Consider the following 14175-nt stretch of genomic DNA (forward strand, 5'->3'; position numbering starts at 1 on the left):
TAGGAAACCTGAGAGCTCAGTGCAGAACTCTATGATAAAACACCCGTAGTAAAATCTATTTAAGAGGTGAATCCTCCTGGTTTCCATGAAGTTCGTGACTCCCTAATAATGAAATTAAAATTTGCACGATTGGAAATTATATGTTTGGTTCTTTTGATCCCACTGGACTTTAGTTTTAATATTTACCTTCCTGCCTATTGGGGTACTTGAGTAATTTTAATCTGCCACAATATTATGCAGCTCCTCTCTTTAACAGAGTGGTGTAGGCTGTTACCAACTTGGCTGAGGGAGCTGGCATTGTTCAATCTGCTGGAGAGGAAGCTCAGGAGAGACGTTATAGCTCTCTCTACCTACCTGAAAGGAAGTTGTAGCCAGCTGGTCTCGGCCTCTTCTCCCATGTAACTAGTGACACGACTGGAGGAAATGGCCTCGAGTTGCACCAGGGGAGCTTCAGGTTGGACATTAGGAAATAGTACTTCTCTGAAAGAGTGGGCAGGCACTGGAATGGGCTGCCCAGGGAGGTGGTGGAGTCACCGACCCAGGAGGCATTCAAGGAACGTTCAGATGTTGTGTTGAGGGACGTGGTTTAGTGAGAAATATTGGTGATGATCTTGCAGGTCTTTTCCAACCTCGGTGATTCTATGATAGCAGGAGAAATAGTTATTGCATATCCTATTTTTTCTATTCTATATACGTCACTTTGTATTTGGGCTGCTGCTTGGGATCTGCTCAGGATCACAGATTATCTTAAATACTTTTGATCTATAAAGATGAAATTAAGAATGAAGATGGGGTGGATTTTAATAGTAGCTTTTGGGTGAATACCAAGGGTGTAGAAAGGGATTTGAAGTATTTTGATGGAGAGAGAGAAAAAAAGATCTAGTGGAGATTGTAGAGATTGAATTGTCTTTCCTTCTTCATGTATCAAATTTGTTAATAGAGAAAGTGCTCTTTAAGATCAAGCGAAGGTGACAAATTTTAATTAAATCATGTCTTTACGGATTTTTTTTCTGTTCTTATACAGTCATCTAAAAATGTTGTGAAGAAGACTGCAACATTTCAGAGGAAGAGTGAGATTCAGTTTCCAGTTAATTGCTTTCCTGAACATAGGTGTCCTCATGTCGGTGTGCACATGGAGCTAGGAACTTGGCTCAGTTCCCCACATGCAGGCACTGATGAAAGTTGAGGTGCTCTAGGGTGCTCCTTGTTTCCTGCTGCTGGCTCAGACGAGTCTGGGTGTCTCTGAAGCTGCCTGTCACGTTCAGCAGTCCTGTATGTGCTGAACTGCAGCACAGTTCTGTGCACTTTTAAGGCCATGCTGTTGGATAAGGTGATGAGAGCACTTGACCAGTATAGGGCAGTGCAGGAGCACAGGATTCAGTATTGTCTTGAGACTTTGGAGAGGAGAAATAAGATTCAGCTACAAACAGGCCCAGGACTGGGAAAGGGTCTTCCATCCCAGACAGATCCTGCTGATGAACTTCTCAGCATAGAGTTGCCTCCTGCTCCCCAGTGAGGAAACATCAACAAGAGCAGAGCTGAAAGCCTCGTGATCAGGGACTTTGCCTGAAAGAGAGTTAAATGTGGCTCTAATTCTTAGTCTGAAAACCATATCAACAATTTATTCAATTACTGTTTATAGTAGAAGTAGCTACACAGGCTTACAATCTATACAGGTTCCCAGAATGCCTTCTATTTATGTGCAGTTTTTGTTTGTTTTCCCCTTGATCTCCAGATGGGTTCTTCATTTGTTCACATGAGAAAAAAATGAACAGAAGTAGAGAGGTGTGAATTGAGTGTGTGTATATACTTTTACATCTGTTCCTTGTGCTTCGCATGCTCTATAGGAACGTAGGTGACCTGGATGCAAACTCCATAAGGCTGTGGGGGAAACTTAAATACATTCCTACTCCCTGGATGGCAGTTAAGTATTTGTTATCTTACAGAAGGAGGCTGTGTATGAACTGAGATGCCTGTCAATTTCTAATGACATTTCTGTAAGTCTTGTGGTGAAAGTGGTGAAGACAGATGAAAGGCAAGTAGGTTGGTTTATTAAATGATCATTCTTCACACTGAATAGCAATTTCATGCACTCTGAATCCAATTATTAGAGCCTCTTGTTGTTTTGTAACTTGATCTCGGCACAGTAACTCCTAAGCTAATTTCTTAAAGGCTCATCTGTAGTCTCAGCTGATTATGCTCCGACAGTGAAATGTTTGGGATGGAGAACAGCAGCAAACGTAGATCACTGATTTATTTTATTGCAGCCATTATGTCTACCCTTGGAGGCCTTATAAGCAAATTCTGTTTTCCATGTATTCAAGCTAGAGTAAACCTTTGCTCCAACAGTATTAAATGTAACTATCTGAAATGTTTTGTAGTGTATCAGTAGTTAAGAGTGAGCACCCTATTCAGAGGCACTGAAGTCCAAGACTTGCAGGTAGCTGTCAGAGCTGAAGACAAGTGGCTCTGTGGGCATGTTGCATAGCCACGGTCCCGCATGCATCCCTACTGGTGGACGGGCTGTCGAAGTGCCCTGTGGTTCCCTTTCAGCCTCTGCACTTTCCTTCTCAGGGAATCAGAGTAAGAGATCAAAGGCAGAGAGAAGGTGCACAGTGTTTTGCCCACCTGTATTTTCTGGAGAAGTGCCTTCAGATGTCTTGGCACAAGTTTTTCCCTAATGATTTCGTAGGGCTTTGCACATGGCTGCAGACTAGCACTGTCTGAACACACAACATAAAGGTAATGTAGATGCCCTGCTCACAAAGAAGCAAAATTGTTTCTGACAGATTCTTGGAGATACCAGGCAAAGTATTCACAGGTAGACCAGTAATCATAGCAAGAAAAACTGTGCTCCCCCAACTGGTGAAGGGGCTCTATGGCTACACAGCACTCCTTCCCAGGAAGCAGCCTAGCTCCAAGAGGTACTCTCTTGTTGTGGTCTTATGATTTTTGGTCAGTATTCCACATCATAACATCACACTGTACTGGGAGTTAAAGGGTTAGTACTGCAGCTCAGTGGCTTGTCAGCATTTCTGGTTTCCTGATCTCAGAAGAAAAGAGTGAGCTACAACTCCCAGAAGACTTCATTGTTCCATTTCCATTCGAACAAAAAGATAAAACTGGCGGAGTCTCAAGACTGCCTCTCTTTGCTGTCTGTGCTCCTGGCTGTCTCTCCTATAGCATTAGAGTAAGGAATGCAGTTTTGTAAACTCTTTCCTATTTTATTTGAGTTGTTAACTCCAAATCCCATCGTATTCTATTATCTCACATTCCGCCACTGTATTTTTTAAATGAAGTTTTTCCCTTAGTTCACTGCTGCTGGTTTTCTTGCCTCTTCCCCCACCCTTTTCTCTTCCCAGTCCATAGATCCCTTAGCTCCCTGTCACCAAACCTGGCCAAGCTACGACAACTTCCTTCAGTGACTGGCCCTTACATGAGCCCAGGCTAACAGAAGGGGACTTATTTTCTGGAGAACATTTTTGTCCTTTTGTTTTTCTTCTAAAACTGTGCAAGCTTTGGGTAGCAGTGTCATGGTAGGGAAAGGAGAACGTGTGGACTTAGCAACAGGTAGGACATACTGCCACCTGCAGAGCCTGAGTTGACTTCAGACAGAGCACAGAGGGCACCTGAAGAATGGGGGATAGGGCATAATGGATATACCTCATCTTACTAGAGGATCATTAGATGAGGTAACTGGAGGTAAAAGGTAAAGGAGTTTACACTAGACAGCAGGGATTTATCTGAGCATCAGCTTAGTAAGGGCTGTGCAGAATATCTCATCGTGCCAACCTAGCTTCTCCCCATCTCACTTTTGAGCACTGCACAGACTTTTTGACGTGCTGTACTTTCTGACGTGGTGGGACTCAATAGTCAGGAACGAGAGGAGATAAACCATACCCTCTCAGCCCACCTGGAGGGTTTGGTTTGGAAATGTCTTGGGCTGATGCAAGCGAACAAATCAGGAAATAATTTTTGCTGCTGTATTTTCAGTTAGTGAGCAGGTGTAGCTTGTGAGCTCTCAGGGCCAAATCAGAGAGTATTCAGGAAAAGCAGCATTACCTTTAGAGTGAGGGTGGAACCACTGATGTGATGAAGTTCTGAAGTGTGGTCTAAACTACTTAAGTAAACTCCAGATTGAATGAATATAGCTTCACATGAAAAATGAAGCCGTGTAAATGCTTACAACACGACAGTCTTGAAAAATGCAGCTCTCTAGGTGTTAGATTCTTATATCCTATTAGGGAAAGAAGTTGTGTGATTCCTAATGATTTCATCTGGGAGCACCCAAAGGTACAAAAAGAGTAATTTCAGAGAATTTCAATTGGAATCACAGATTCTGGAAGGGCACCTTTGGAGATGTTCTAGTCCACTGCTTGCTCAGGCAGGGTGTTGCTCGCAGACGTGTCCAATTGGGCTTGAGCATCTCCAGAAATTCCATCACCTCTCTGGGCAATCTGTTCCAGTGTTTGACTTCTCCTGGAGTAAAACTGTTGTTTTTTTGTTTTGTTTTTCCTATTTATACAGACTTTCACAGGTGTTCACTTTGTGTTCATCACTTGTTATCCTGTCACTTGGCAGAATCTGGCTCCCTCTTCTTCATTCCTTCCTATCAAGAATTTGTATCATCAACAAGATCCCCCTAAGCCTCTTCTTTTCCAGGCTGAACAGTCTCAGTTCTTTCAGCTTCTCTTCATGTCAGATTATCCTCTTCCTTTGTTATTTTTGTGCCCCTTCACTGCACCTGCTGCAGTAGCTTCCTGTCTCATACCAGTAAGCCCAGAGCTCCAGATGTATCGCACCAGAACTGAGTACAGGAGAGGGAATTCCTCTGCTGACCTGCTGTCAATGCCTTGCCTAACGTGACTCTGGAGGTCGCTGACTTCCTCTGCTGTGAAGGCACAGTGTTGGCTTGTGGTCAGCTTTTTGTCCTGCAGAACCCAGATTCCTCTCTGTAGTGCTTCTCCTCATCCTGTCGTTATGTACTGGGGAGTCATTCCTTGACAGACACAGGACTTTGCATTTCTTCTTGTTGAATATCACATGATTCTTTTCAGCCTAATACTGCAGCCAATCCAGCTCTCTTTGAATGGCAGCACACTCAACTAGTGCCTCAGCAGCAATGTTGTACCATCTACAAACTTGATGAGAGTGCACTTTGTCCGGACGTTTAGGTCATTAATGAAGATAGACAATGTTGGCCCTGATGTTGTCCCCTGGCATACTTGTTGTGGTTTCAAGATTTCTGCTATTGGTATTCCACATCGTAGCATCAGGTAATGCACGGGGAGTTAAAGAGTTAAGGCCTCAGTTCCATGGATTGTTGATAGTTCCAGGTACATTTCACAGAAGAGAAAGAATGAACTGTATCTCCCAGAATACTTCACTGTTCCATTTCCATTTTCTGCTTAAAGGGAAAGAGAAAACTGGGAGTCATGAGACTTCTTTTTCTGCTAGGCTCTGCAGTGTATGCTCCCTAGCTGTCTCACCTTCAACATTAGAGTAAGGCCTTTGGTTTTGGACAATCTCTTGTTTATTTAATGTATTAGCTACAATTCCAATTGTATTGTATTATATTGCATTCTCTCACACTGTGCTCTAATACTTAGTGAATTAATTTTCTCCCTTAGCTCGTTGCTGCTGTTTTGTTTTTAGACCCATCACAGGGTCCCCCTGTGCCATTTAGTCAGGGAACCAGGTTGAACCAGGCCAGAACTGTGACAGTGCTGTATCTGAATAACTGGGTAAAAGGCACGAGGTGCACTGAGTAGGACTTCTGCTCCACCATACGTTTTTGTTGAGTTTGTAATATAGAGCTGGTTGTATGGAAGTGGAGCTTAATTGTAACTTTCCTAAAATCAGAACGCTGTAATGTTGTAATTCCAAAGATGTTCACTATATGTTTCCCATTTACGAGTATTTATAGCTGACCTACTGTTACTGAATCCTCACTAATTTTGTATTTACTTTTATTCTTTAAAAGATATAATTGTTAGGTGAGAAGATGAAAAATTCATTGTACTCTGCGGAGAAGAAAGACAGTTTTCTTTGTATGAATGGCAGAACAGCCCCATGGCAAGATTTGTAGGGTGAGTTAATACCTTTTTCTGGACTAACTGAAAAACTATAGAGAAGACATGAAAGCTGCTTGCAGTTCTGAAATGGGGGATGTATGGAGAATAATTAGTATTGACCTCCAAAGGTAAATCCAGACTGAGAACAGTTGTAATGACTGCAACTGCACAATGTTGCTCAGTTAAGGAAAAATTAAATGTAACGCAGTGGAGAAAAGGAGAAAGAAATGAAGAGTTTAGTGTTCAGATCACATACACTGAGCCAAAAATTTCCATATATCACATGTGAGATGCCTCTGCTAAGTGAAAAAGCATCATTGATTTTTACCCCTACAGACTAAAGCACCATGAATTTCTACCAAACACTGTGAGTATGCTTGCTTCATCACATTTTTTCCACTCTCTGTCAAGACTAATGGGGTAAGAATCCTCCACAAGGGAAACACTGGGGCAAAAGTACTAAGAGAATCTGATGGGAAAAGGTGAAAAGGAGTTGGGGGGTGTTGTCTGTAAGAGTGGATGTGATGATGCCCCAAATTGCAGGTGTATTTTGGATGTTGGCAGCAGTGTTTTCTTTGTGTAACTGCTTCATGGTATGAGTGGTGAGAGGCAGTCAGAAAGCTCACCTGGCTGTCTGCTCAACAGGGATCACACTGAACCTCTATTTCAGTAGCGAAAAAATGGTGAATATATGATGTCTGACTGTCTGCTGGCAGTCAGTTTGGGTATGCAATTTTTGTGGGAAGAATGGTGGAACTGAGCAGACAGCTGGCCTTCTAGTTGTCCCTGAAAAGCAGCTTATGCTACCATGGCTTGGAATCACAGAATATGGAATCATAGAATGGCCCGGGTTGGAAGGGGCCTCAAGGATCATGAAGCTCCAACCCTCATGCCACGGGCAGGGCCACCATCCTCCAAATTTAGTACTAGTCCAGGCTGCCCAGGGCCCCATCCAGCCTGGCCTTGAACACCTCCAGGGATGGGGCATCCACAACCTGGAAGATCTTCCTGGAAGATCTGGGCATTCACTTAGGGACTACCTGAGTTCAGTAACTCCTCTGCTGTCCATAGAAGTACATGGAAATTGTGAGTAAATGATACTACAGCACATCAACCAATATTAATACTGCTGCTAATGCTGATGGAGGTAAATGAATAGATGTAAGAAAATATGGGAAGTTAGAAGAGACAAAGTTGTCCTAAAACATTTGCTGAGAGTTTTACTCACGTGTTTCCATGTGTTAAAGTGGGACTGTTCATGTACATGAATACATCTTTGAAGGATTCACTCGTTAGCAACGTCATCTTTTTCACTTTAGAAGATTTTAATGTGACTGTTGTACTTTCTTGAAAAGACAAACAGATATTTTACTGTAGTATTCTTTTCTTCTACATCTTTTTAGTTGTTTTACATAAACTGCTTTACATATGTGATTTTTTGAGACCTTTTATGCTTCTCTTACTGTATGATTGTCAATTTCTATAATGACTTTTTAATTTGTAATACATTCTATTGGTTATATTGCAATGAGTCACAAATATGTCTCATGCTCAGTTTCCTCTCATTCCCTTTGATCACTCTGTATGACTGATTTCTCAATACTGGTGTGCTGTCTTTCATGGTTTTTGTCTTTTCCTTTTGCGGAAATTGCTGACCTTCACACAATCGCCATTCATCCATACTCTGTTCTCATCAAAGTTAGTATAACCACAAGCTTTAGGCTTCTTTTTTTAGCTTTACTCTTTCTCATTTATCATAGATGAGCTGCATTTAAGCTACAGCCAACAGTACCTCCTTGCAGGTCCACGCACTGGAGATAACGGAGGTCCTTGCTGTGAAGAAAGGGGAATAGAGATGCAAGGGAATGATGGAGCTGAAAAGAAGTACAATAAGAGACTTTGGCAAACTTTTTTCACAGGACAATGATTAATCAGTTTGCTCTCTTCTATTTATGAATCATCTGGAAGTGGGCTTTGCCACAGTGTATGCTCGATCTGTGAGTTGCTTTTGAGTTAATTACTATGACTATCAGCCTTTCTATTAATTTGTAAAGTGTAATAATCCAAATCACCTGTGTGATATCTTTTCCTTGGTTCAAAGATTCATTAATCCCACAAATGGCTTTCACTATAAATGTGAGTACGTTGATATAACTTTCTGTTCACAAATCTATGTTCAGAGAATAGAAGTAGTCCTATCTTAATTTTTTTTCCGCTTACAAACTGCCATAGAGTGCACTTTCAAATTTACATGAAAAGAACATGAACAATGTGTTGAAGGAGAATATACAGACATAGAGATGTCATTGTGCAATATTTGCCCACGTTTAAAGTGTTTGTATAAGTATCAAACGTGAGGAAGAATCAGAAACTCATTAACAGAATTTCATGTACATTTAATGTAAACACTATCTACTAAAGTCTCCAATTAGGAAAGCATAACATGGTTAATGTATGTGACTCAGCTGAATCCCAGTGTTAAACATGCTGTGATTAAGTAATGGATGGCTTTTGGGAAATGAATTCATGGTCTCAGGCTTGTTCCTGCTGGACAGTTATCACTGTCATACAAATGAATTTGTTATCCTGTTGCTTTACGAGCTAAGGAGAAGGATAATGAACAGAATAGATAAAGCAGCAGAACTATTCCTTGTCCTTAAAACATTTAAGTGGCATTTAATCATCTGGATGATATGGTAGTAACTTATATTGCCACTGGCCTCGCTGAAATCTTTGTGGCAAAAAAAATAACTTCCAAGGTCTCTAACTCTTTCTTATCAGTGACATCTCAGATGTAAATGTTCACGCAGGTTCCTACATCAGGTTGCTTTTTACTGTCAGAATTTTACACAGAAAGTTTTCTAGAAGCTTTACTACTTACTGGGAAATGAGTCCTCACGTGGAAGGAACCCAACCCTTGAAAACCAAAATGTTGGTTAAAATAAAGCAAAACAACAATATGCAGTAATGCAACATTAATTAAATAACTTTTCTCGGGGAAAAAGTTCATAAGGTATTTTTCATCAGCTCTCAAATGTTTGAGAGGAGTCCATTCTGTTAAAAAGAGCTCAGATACTTCCAGTACTTAAAGCTGAAGATACATGTTATGAAGTATGAAATGTCAGGAGATGCCTTAAGGTACCGTCTACTCCATCAGTGCCTAGAAAGACAGGATCAACCACAGATGTATGTCATTCTTTACCACTGTCTAACTTGTTATTGAAGCTGTCAGATGACGTAGATCCTGTTTGTTGAACCAACAGTACATCTCATTGTTTAATTAGCTCTGTTTATTCTTCCTCATGTCTGCTAGGATTCTTCTGTACTTCAGTTTAAGCCATGCTTTGTCTTACTGTCAATGGATTTATGTAATCCATACGTAATATGTAGGTATGATGCCATGGGCTTCTCCTGCCCTATTCCCTACAAGGCTTTCTCCTCTCTATTGTGTAAGCCAGTTGTGAAGATTCTCTTTAAATCCTAATGATTAATATTTTTCATCTTTATTATTTAGTCGGTCTTCAAGGAATTGAGAAAATGACAACATGGCATAGAACTGTGGCTTAAACTCTCTTCTAACAGCTGTCACTAAACCAGCCATCTGTACAGTATCTGTAAGGATTCCTAAATATTCATTTTTCTCTGTTTTTTTTAGAAAAGATGATGGCTGTACCACGAGACATGAAGGACCTGAGAAAAGATGAAACGAAGGTCACTCATCTCTGGGCCCTGCAAACAGTGCAAGGCAAAAAACTCTTACCATCCCGAAGGCCCGTTGTTGTGCACACCACTGATGAATCATCAAATATCCAGTGTGGAACCCTGCAGATACCAGTAAGGTGTGCCAATTAACAGAATGATGATGTAGATTGCTCTTACTCATAATAGGCCATTAATTTTCTGGTAACTCATAATACAAATAAGACGGTAGCTATCCAAGCATCCCAGTCACCTCAATTTCATATAGTAGCTATTGTTGCTAAGAATCGTATTGCCCCTGTGGGTTTTGGATCAGCTGTATCCTTGAGAAGTCTCCTAAAGTCTCTCTGCTCTGAAGCAGACACTCATGCAAAGAATAGGAGTGCTAGAGATGGAATACCACACGTGCTTCAGAGTTTACACACTGCGTAGTGCTACAGGCAGAGGCATAAAGGAGGAAATATGCAGAGCAAATGTGGAAGTTTCATGTGAGATTATCTTCTCCTCTTTTACCAGACCACCACTAGATTAATTCTGATGTCTTTTGCTGACAGGTTTACAAATTATTTCATTAGTTCCTGTGAGTGTACATTCTTCCACTCAGTGAACAAATAAGCAAAGACAAAAGCAAAACCAAAAATCACAGCAGGCTGGAATTCCTACACTAAGTACAGGTCAGGCAACACAGCTATATGATAAAAGGAATTCACACAACAAATCTGAACCAAATCAAACCAAAAACATCTTGGTGAAGGCTTTTAGTTAGAGGTATCTGGTTCAGCTTGTTATTGAAGTAATATATTGATCAGCATTATTGTCACATTTTCCTGGACCACATAGGCATTCTGCATTGCCACTAATTGCTACTGAAATATTTCCTATTTTTCTGTAATTTTCTATGTTTCTCTAATTTTCTTTCAGAATTATGTTCCTACTAAAAAATCCAGCTTTATACAAGCCCTGTTGTTAAGTACTATATATTAAAAATATAGGTACATAAATATATTTAAAATTTAAAACAAAGGGTATAATTATACCCTTTTTCAAAGTGATAAAATAAACCCTTTTCATTTATAGCAATATTTGAATACTGTCTATTTATTGACTACTTACAAATCATCTTATTTCTAGATGAGCAAAACTATTTTTGGAGTGTGATGTTGCATGTGTCCTTTTTAAAAGCTAGAAACTATACAATGCTTCATAAAGTCTTACAGGTCTTACAGTCCATGCTTGCAGTATTTAGTTTTGAGGCATATGGCTTTTAAAGCTCATCTCCTTAATGTCATTTGTGTGCCAAGTTTACAGCTTGGCTTCCAGACTGGGATTCTCTTCTTTGTTCTAACAACTGTGAATGCCTAAAGCCCTAGCAAAGTGACTGAAGAATTTGTTTCCAATAGCTGCTCATATGGAAATAATAGTCAGCTGCTCATATGGAAATTACTGAGCTACTTTGACACTTGTGAAATACACGGATCACTTCTTAGAGCTTAAACGTGGCTTTTTTTTTGTTGTTGTTTTTTTGAGGAATTGAAGTTGAATAAGATAAAGTGGGATAAAGATTAAAAAAGACTGTGGACAGCTTAGAAAGTAGGTGGAAGGGAAATTTTCAGGACTCTAACAACAGTGCACAAATCACATAGGAATGACAGAGAACAGAGGCTCATGGAACAGAGGCTGAATAAATTACAGAAAATATCAGATATTATAACTGAAGTAAGATGCCTGTAGGTGGAAATTCCATACCTAAGTAGGTAAGCAGAGCATGAAAGCCATGCAACTGCCTGCCTCTCTTTATCCAGGTGATGCCAGTGACTGTGGAGAGCAAGTGACCATGGGATGCTACTACCTCACAGTAATCTGATTGGAAAGGGGCTTCAGGAAGTCTCTGTCCCACCGTAGGACAAGCTTTGGGGTCAGACCAAGTTGCTCAGGGCTTTGTTCATTTGAGTATCTAAAGCCATCATAGCCATATCATTTGCATAGTGATGCCAACACATGTCAGGGCAACCTGCTCCACTTTTCCAGGATAATTAAGAGGCCTTACCATGAGCAGCTCCCTTCACTAGGTGCATCCCATCAGGTTCCTTGGGCTCACGTCCTGTTTTATTGAAATGCATCCTAACCTGATTGTCCTCTGCTCAGGATAGGTCTTTATTTGGCTTCTGAACTTCCCTCTTTTTCTCAAGGGTCAGGAATTCCTAAAGGCCAGTCTTACCAGGAAAGACTGAGGTAAGAAAGGCACTGAATACCTCATTCTTTTCAGTGTTCTGCAAAGGGTTCCTTCTTCATTCAGCATTGAGCCCTTATTTTCCCTCGTTTTCATATTCCTGCCTGTGTACCTGTAGAAGTCTTTCCTGTTGCCTTTTATGTCCCTCACCAGATTCACCTCCAGATGGACTTTGGTTGGAATAATGACTCTGTGTTTGTCCTGGGTCATCTGTTGCTGCTTATGTTTGAGTTTAGTCAGGATATCTACACTTGATCTTTTGGTCACCTGTGTCAGGATCATCAGTGCACTCCAGAAATCTGGATTGTTTCCGATTGTGCTGGACTGCGTTGTCTCTTTTGCATTTATTAGGCTGTGCAAACAAGAGGTTTCTTCCAGTTATCTAATAGGCTCTAATTATGTGAGCTATCCCACTGCATTCTGATGAAGTCATAGCCCTTTCCCTGCATACAGGCCTCCATTTCATGCTTTTGTTCCCATGACGTGGGCATTAGTGTAGAGCACTTCAGCGAGTCACAGAGATGTGCTGGTTTTCCAGAAAGAGTGTGGAAGCCTTCCCCACGTGCTGAGGAGACCTTTTCAGGAGACTGAGGCAAAACAGAAAACAGATGAATTATGTCAGATATTTGTAACTTCACTAGACCACTTTTGATTCAGAAAAGTTATATTACTAGGATGTACTTGTTATGTATTCAAATAACATTACCTCTGCTCCTTAGAGCACGTTGTCCTGCAGGCAAAAAACAGCTCATGACTTAATTATAGAATCAGAGAATTGTTTGAGTAGGAAGAAACCTTTCAAGGTCATCTTGTCCAACACTCCTGCAATGATCTGGTGCTCAGTGCCCCATCCAGCCTGACTTTGAGTGTCTGCAGGGATGGGGCAGCCACCTCCTCTCTGGACAACATGTTCCAGTGACTCACTACTGTTATTGTAAAAATCTTTTTCCTTATGCGCAATCTAAATCTCTCCTTTTAGTTTAAAACTCCCCCTGTCCTATCACAGCAGGTACTGCTAAGGAGTCTGTCCTCTTCTTTCTTATAGTCCTTGTTTAGATACTGATAAGAATGGCAGTAAGTGCCATTATCAGTTTCGTCACGCTAATTATTCTCCTAGATAATTTATCTCGACGTAAAATGAAAGATGAGTCAGACTGAGCATTATAGATCTTTCTGTGTTCCCTACCTGTCTCGTGTTAGCACTTTTACTCAGTGGAGCAGTGTGGGAATCAACCAAGAAAAGAATATTTTCTTTCTTTCCAGTATCTACATCTAAAAGATCAATTTGTTTTGCTCATATATATATACACATATTCTTGGGATATCTGTTCCCAAATTAGAAGATAGTTATTTGATGGATATGTTTGATTTTTATTTGGGTTGTTTCTTTTTTTCCCCCCTGAAAGCATCAGTTGGTGAGCTCTTCTCTGTGAATTTTCCCTTCTTGTAGCAAGCTGGGGAGAATTTTCTTGCCTTTCTCAAAACTCACTGGCCCTGAAGTGTGATGCCTGTGGGCTGGAGTATCATCTGGTCTGCTTGGGTTAGCATGCATTCTACTTTGCTGAGCATAAATGTTAGCATCTTTGATAAAGCAAGAAGGTGCCTGCCTGGAGGCAAGTACTGATACAAATAGGGAAAACCTCACTCTTACAAAACTTTTGACAGCACTGATAACCTGAAAATGGCTTTCATTGCTAGCTGAGAGCAACATATTAAAAAAACATAGACTTGATGTTCATGGAGAATGAAAAAATCAGGTACAGTTCTTGTTCATAACACCCAAACATTCCTGAGTCTTTTCCTTTAGGAGCGACAAAATTGGTTTAGCTTATTCACATCAGCAGAAAGCTTCATTAGGTAAGTTTAATAATTTTTAATAATGTCATGGCATAATATTATTAAACTGTATCTCACGTATTAGAGTCTTTCAGTCAAAATAAAATACAATAAACTATTTCTTTTGTAAGTCTAATGACTAGTAACAAGGTTACTGATTACCTTTCCTACACAAAGGGAGACTTGTCTCTGTGAAGAACTGATTGTCTTCAGATGCTTGTTGGCAGCAGGCGACGTAGGGTGTTCAGGTATTCAGCAAGTATTCTTGTCCAAAAAAACCTCATGGCCTTGCTATGTTCTGCCCTCAGAATGAATCTGTACCTGTCTGCAAAGTGG

The 14175-nt window shown here is 40.6% G+C and overlaps 1 long non-coding RNA gene across 2 annotated transcripts in view; it reads left to right on the forward strand.

The window, feature by feature from the left end:
• The window catches only part of LOC149912386 (uncharacterized), a 31454-nt gene that overhangs the window by 12924 nt on the left and 4355 nt on the right, over positions 1-14175 (forward strand). The window contains exons 3-5 of one of the 2 annotated variants that reach the window (XR_016461871.1): positions 5984-6089; positions 7835-8071; positions 9730-9913. This is a non-coding gene — a long non-coding RNA (uncharacterized LOC149912386). Of the gene's footprint in view, positions 1-5983; positions 6090-7834; positions 8072-9729; positions 10726-14175 lie in introns of those variants that run through there. The other variant, XR_016461870.1, reaches the window with a different exon arrangement.

Source organism: Phasianus colchicus, chromosome Z (assembly GCF_987193195.1).
Source record: "Phasianus colchicus chromosome Z, bPhaCol1.hap1.1, whole genome shotgun sequence".
Lineage (NCBI taxonomy): Eukaryota > Metazoa > Chordata > Aves > Galliformes > Phasianidae > Phasianus > Phasianus colchicus.